Source organism: Mustela erminea, chromosome X, assembly GCF_009829155.1.
Source record: "Mustela erminea isolate mMusErm1 chromosome X, mMusErm1.Pri, whole genome shotgun sequence".
Classification (NCBI taxonomy): Eukaryota; Metazoa; Chordata; class Mammalia; order Carnivora; family Mustelidae; genus Mustela; species Mustela erminea.
Window position 1 is genome coordinate 59,005,673 of NC_045635.1, and position 6,873 is coordinate 59,012,545.

A 6,873-nucleotide genomic window follows, 5' to 3' on the forward strand; every position below is an offset into this window, starting at 1 on the left:
AGGTCTCCAATTCAGTCTCATTTTTGCCTTACATTTTCTCTTCTCCTATTCTTCTAGCCAAATACCTTACCAAGACATAGAATCATATCAAATAGAGTCAGAGCAACTGAGATCAAACCCCTCACACGAAGCAGATCCTACACAGTCTTCTAAATATTGTGGGTTTTAGATGGTTCTAGAAAAGACGGAAAATGAGTATTCCAAAAAAAAAAATGAATACATTTTTAAAGCTCCAAATTTCTAATTACAAAAAGACCAAAATTCATCACCGTCTACTAGACACATTACTATCAAATTGTGATCCATAGTCAATTTCAATTCCAATGGTGGCATTAGTGGCTTATCAGATATATATACACCAATTTCCCATTTGTTGCAGTCAGAATATTCCAAAGCTGTCAAATTGCTTCCCAACTACCAACACCAGTTCCAAAATTTCTATGAGGTCTAAGCAAAATAACTTCAGAAAGTTTCCTTAGTATACCATCTGACTAATAATACTTTAAACAATAATGACCCTACTTATATTTTAGATTCACACTAATCACACAGATTGCAGTATTATCTCCTATTATACCCCTAATTGCATCCTATGCTTAAGCAAAACGAGTGAACAAACAAAAAACCCCAACTATCCACCAATTCCTAAAACAGCCTCACTTTTGCTTTTGCTCATGAACTGAGCTTCCATCTCTTCCTAACTCTGGATGTCCTAAATTCTACTGTTTCCTTTGCAGAGCTCTGAATGGGTGATTGCTCATTTTCCTTTACTCACCCCTTCCTATAAATCAAGATCAGGTTAGCATCTTCTCATGTCTTCTTTACTGTATCCCCAAAGTATTATTTCATCATCTCCACTCAAAAGCCCTTCTTTCCTCAAAGTCCATACTACTCAATTTTATCACCCTTTCAGTGTTCAATGTCAACTTTCATGTCTCCCTCCTACATTTACTAAGGACTTTAATACCAACTGCTTTCCTTTCACCTTTTCATCCTGAAAGCCTTCCTCATCCCCCCCTTGATGATCTAACGTACATATTTCACAGCTCCTTGACATATTCTATTCTAATTTCTTCATCTCAACTGTTTCAATCATCTCTTTCTGTCGTGATACTTGGAATGGTTCTACCTCTAAAACCAAATGCCAAATCTACTCGACTCTTTCAAGGCCTTGAATCCATCAGCTCTTTTACCTATTCTCCAAGGCTACCATGTCCCCTTGAACTTCACTTCCTTCTCTACCTAGGAGAGATCCCAGGGACAGTGAGTCTTCAATGACAGTAACCAGCACTTGGAATTCTCCTATTCCCTTGATTTTCCCACCAAACCTATTCTGCCAATCCCCCCTTGGACAAACCAACCCAACTATTTATATTTTGCATTCCTGTTTACAGATAACAAAGTACTACTGAGTAAAATCCTATACTCCTGACCACCAGTTTGCCCATCACCCACCACTTCCACTGTTATCAGAACAATCTTTTAAAATATAAATTAGGCAGGACTGCAGGAATGACAGAGTAAGGAGCTCAGCAAATCCTCCCCTGCCAAAACAGCAATATAACTGTAGAAAATGGTCAAAAACAACCATCCCAGGACTGTGGAAATAAATAAAAATTAAATAAATTGAGAAGTGTTCAAGAAAACCTATTGAACCTTGGGTCAGAACAGTGGGAATCTCTGGTGTTTCAGCCTGAGGCTATTCACATCCCATCCCCCTCCTTCCCAGCTCCACTGGAGCTACAAGGGCAGGGCAAGACTAGCCATAAAAACTAACAACTTGGCTGCTAGAGGGGAATTACTTGTTCCGGAATGAGCACAAAAAAGTCCTATGCCCAGAGGTATTGAAAACAAAAGCAAACTCCTTAGATCAGGGAAAAACACAGCATGGTTACCTGAGATCACAGTGTTGGTTGGGGCAAGAAGCAACAGAACAGTTGCTGCCAAAAGTTTAGCCAGAGAGACCCAGAAAACAAGACAGCCCTAGTGGGACTTGATAACCTCCCTCATTTCCCTGGTGATATAGAAGGCCATGCCTATGTGTAAGGCTGCACTCAAGCTCAGGATACTGGAGAAGGTCCTAGTTATCTACACTTCCCCCAATGAATGTGAAACCTTGCATGGACACAGAGGACACATGAGAAAACCCAGCAGAAAGTAAAAATCAGTAAGACCCATAAACTCCCTGCGCTTTGAATTTGCTGCTTAACCCACACATAATTCCATCAATAAATGGTGGAAGACAATACTGGCTCAAGGTGCTTCAACAGGACAACCTCTAAAAAGAGCACTGGCTGACCACTAAGTTATCCTGACCCCAGGACGGACACCTAGGAAGCCAGGCTTAAAAGTAAAAAGAATTTAAAAAAAAAAAAACTGAAGAGAAACATCAATGGGCTACACACTGTGCATTCTGTGAAGACAGACTCTACAGAATTAGTCCAGGCAGTCCAGTTAAGCAAAGAAAGAAACAAAACCACAAGGGCCTCTGGGGGTTGGGGGGTGGTATCAGAACCTGAGCTTAACCTTTTGAGGACCTGCTGACTGTTTTCCAAAGTGGCTGTAGCCACTAGGGTGGCTATGATTAAAAAAAAGAAGAAGGACAATAAACAAGTGTTGGCAAGGATGGGGAGAAAACTGCTGGTGGGAATGTAAAATGGTGTGACTGTTTTAGAAAACCGTGTTAACGGTTCCTCAAAATGTTAATCATATAGTAACCATATATGACCCAAAAAGTGGAAACGACTCTAAAATGTCCATCAACTGATAAAGGAGATAAGGTACTGTGAAACTGAATAAAGGAAACCTCGTTTAAAATGCAGCATGTGGGGCACCTGGGTGGCTCAGTGGGTTAAAGCCTCTGCCTTCGGCTCAGGTCATGATCCCAGGGTCCTGGGATCGAGCCCCACGTTGGGCTCTCTGCTCAGCTGGGAGCCTGCTTCCTCCTCTCTCTCTGCCTGCTTCTCTGCCTACTTGTGATCTCCGTCTGTCAAATAAATAAATAAAATCTTTAAAAAAAAATGCAGTCATGTATACTCGTTTGGGCAGCACATATACTAGAACTTGGAACGACACAGAGAAGATTAGCACCGGCTGCTGTTCAAGGATGACCCGCAAATTCATGAAGCGTTCCATACTTTATTTTTTAAAAATGAAATGAAATGAAATAAAAAGCTGCCAGGAAGCCAGAAGGGGGAGCTCTCATGCCATGCCACTCCCTTACCCCTTTGCAGACCCAAGGGTAAGAAACTTACTTTACCCTCCCAGCGGGATGGAGGAAGATTTTCTTTTTGCCCAGCAATGGCCCAGGCAATGAGAGACTACCGCAACTCAACGAGTGAAAAGCCACTATGCTTCAAACTCCCAGTTTACTCCAATGGACTTTTTGTTTATAACAGCCCCTTCCCAACACCCGCCTTTTCTCTACAACAAAGCAGTCCTCTCTTGTTCTCCCATCTTGCCTATCTATGGCTTTTGCAAGAGCTGGCTTGCCCTGAAATGCAATTCCTCTGCTACTCCCAACTAAACCCCTTCGCTGGTACAATAACTGACTATTTTACTTTCAAGGTCGACCGTGCATTTGTACAATGGAATACTATTCAGACATAAAAAGGAATGAACTAAGTACTGATAGATGCTCTGACATGGATGAACCTTAAAAACACTATGCTAAGTGAAAGAAGCAGGGCAAAAAGTCGCATATTGTATCATTCCATTTATATGAACTATCCAGAGTGGGCAAATCCACAGAAAGTAGATTATTGGGTGCTGGGGGCCAAGTGGAAGGAGAAGTGGAAAGTGACTGCTCACCAGTACGGAGTTCCTTTTTGGTAAGAAACAAATGTTCTGGAATTAGATAATGGTCACAGTTCCATAACCTTGTGAACATACTAAAAAATACTGAGTTATATACTTTAAAATGGTGGGCTTTATGGTATGTGAATTACATCTCAATTAAAAAAAACTAATGCTAAATGAAAGCATCCAGATGGAAAAGGCTATATAATATATGATTCCACTCATATGAAATCTCTAGAAAATATAAGTCAATAGAGACATAAAGAAGATTAGCAGTTGCTTAGAGCTAGGGGTGGGAAAGGGGAATGACTGAAAAGGTATAAGAGATCTCATAGCCTGATGGAAACATTCTAAAATTGGATTGTGGTCATGGTTGCACAATTATATAAATGTATTTAAAAAATCACTGAATCGTATACCTTTATGCTATGTAAATTATACCTCAATAAAGCTGTTGATAAAAAAAGGAAATATAAATAAACTAGAGCTTCTTAGGGAAATGGCAGGTCTGGGGCAATAACTATACATGTAAGCTTTGTGCCAGAAATCAAGCAAATATGGAACCCTAATGAATAATGTCAGAGGAATATAAGAAGCAAAGTTCTGGTAAAATAAAGGATGATTCAAGCATTAACAAGAATAATGAATTCAATCAGTTGAAACCCACTGAACACATTAAAAAAATGAGTTCACAATGATAGAGAAAAAAACACAATTCATTAGATATCACTGAAAATAACTAGGGCACCAACTCTTTATTCTGAAAATTGTCAATCAAGTCCAAGATCAAGAATTAAGCATTTCTCACTGCCTTCCCTTTAAAGGTAATCCTACAGCCATAGTTGAGGACAGAAAGTTTACTTTCAGAAACTAATTAATATAGAAGATAAAATTAGGAAATCACCATTTTGAAACTCTTAGTAAAATAATTAATTTTGCCAATCATCGTCGATAGATTTGACCATTAGATAAAACATCATAATGAAGGAATCAGGTATCACCTATGCGTTAATAGACCTGTGCCTCCAGATGTGATTCAAAGTGAATTACACAGCAACCTCTGTGAAGTATTCTTGACAAAAAAAAGTTTAGTTTGAGTATCATCAAACTTCTAAAGCTAACGTCCATTATAGACAAATATGGAGTACAGAGGAACAAAGTAAATGACAGAATAAGAAAGCAAACAGACAGGGGCGCCTGGGTGGCTCAGTGGGTTAAGGCCTCTGCCTTTAGCTCAGGTTATGATCCCAGGGTCCTGGGATAGAGCCCCACATCTGGCTCTCTGCTCAGCAGGGAGCCTGCTTCCTCCACTCTCTCTGCCTGCCTCTCTGCCTACTTGTGATCTCTGTCTGTCGAATAAACAAATAAAATCTTTTAAAAAAAAAAGAAAGCAAACAGACAAATCCACAATGTAGGATTTTCTATAGGAAAACTGACCCACTTTCTGCAATAAGCCAATGGCTTGAAAAAGAACAAGTGAGGTACAGACTGCTTTAGATTAAGAAAGACTTGGGCGCCTGGGTGGCTCAGTGGGTTAAGCCGCTGCCTTCGGCTCAGGTCATGACCTCAGGGTCCTGGGATCGAGTCCCGCATCGGGCTCTCTGCTCAGCAGGGAACCTGCTTCCCTCTCTCTCTCTCTGCCTGCCTCTCCATCTACTTGTGATTTCTCTCTGTCAAATAAATAAATAAAATCTTTAAAAAAAATAAAAATTAAAAATAAATAAATAAATAAAAGAAAGACTTAAGAGGGGTGCCTGGGTGGCTCAGTGGGTTAAAGCCTCTGCCTTTCAGCTGGGGTCATGATCTCAGGGTCCAGGGATCAAGCCCCCACATCGGGCTCTCTTCTCAGCAGGGAGTCTGCTTCCCCCTTTCTCTCTGCCTACTTGTGATTTCTGTCTGTCAAATAAATAAATAAAATCTTAAAAAAAAGAATGACTTAAGAGATAATAACTATCTTACATAACTGAAACTTTGTACCCCTTGACCCACCTTCCCCCTCTCCCCTTTGACTGTGGAGAATATTTCATAAGTCTATCAAATCACCAAGTTACACATCTTAAATACATACAAGTCTGAATTGTCAATTATAGTTTGTTTCAGTCCATCCAGGCTGCTATACCAAAATACCACACATTAGGTGGCTTATAAACAACGGAAATTTATGGCTCTGAATTCTAGAGGCAGGGAATTCTAAGATCGGAGCATTGGCAAATTAAGTATCCGCTGAAAGCCTGCTTCTGGCTCATAGATAACTCTCCCTCTCTTTTTTTTTTCCCTAAGATTTTACTTACTTATTTGAGAGAGGGCGAGAGAGATCACAGAGATTGAGGGAGAAGCAGACTTGCCGCTGAGTGGAGAGCCCAATGTGGGGCTCGATCCCAGGACCCCGAAATCATGACCTGAGCCAAAGGCAGATGCTTAACTGACTGAACCACCCAGGTGCCCTGACTCTCTTTTTGCTGTGTTCTCACATGGTGAAATGGGTGAGGGATTTTTCTGGGGTCTCTTTTAAAAAGGCATTAATCCCATTCATCAGGGCTCCATTCTCATGATCTAATCCCCTCCCCAAACCCCCACCTCTTTTTACCATTACGGTGGGGGGGAGGCTAGATTTCAACATATGTTCAACATAAACATTTAGTCTATAGCAACCTCAATAAAGCTGGGGAATAAATGAGATCATAACCAAATGTAATGGATGGACCTTGTTTGGATTCTTATATGAAAAAAAAACCCAACTTTTGGACTATTTTTAAAGATAATCTGGTAACTTTTATAATGGGGTATTTTTATAATAGGGTATTAGATTCTATTAAGGCATTATTAACTGTTTTATTTGTTTATGTGACAGAGAGAGACACAGCAAGAGGAGTGGGAGAGAGAAGAGCAGGCTCCCTGCTGAGTAGGACCCTGGGATCATGACCTGAGCCAAAGGCAGATGCTTAATGGCTGAGCCACCAAGGTGCCCCAGGAATTATTAATTTTGTAAGATAGCATGACAGCATGGTTATACAAGAAAATGTCTACCTTTGAGACATGCCTATGAAATGAGCAGGGATGAAATAACGTGATGCC

At 40.4% G+C, this 6,873-nt stretch overlaps 1 non-coding gene across 1 annotated transcript; it reads left to right on the plus strand.

The window, feature by feature from the left end:
* Positions 1-3,032: 3,032 nt before the first annotated feature.
* Positions 3,033-3,141, plus strand: LOC116583793. Its single transcript, XR_004282901.1, has one exon. It is a non-coding gene; the product is annotated as a U6 spliceosomal RNA (small nuclear RNA).
* The last annotated feature ends 3,732 nt before the right edge of the window (positions 3,142-6,873 follow it).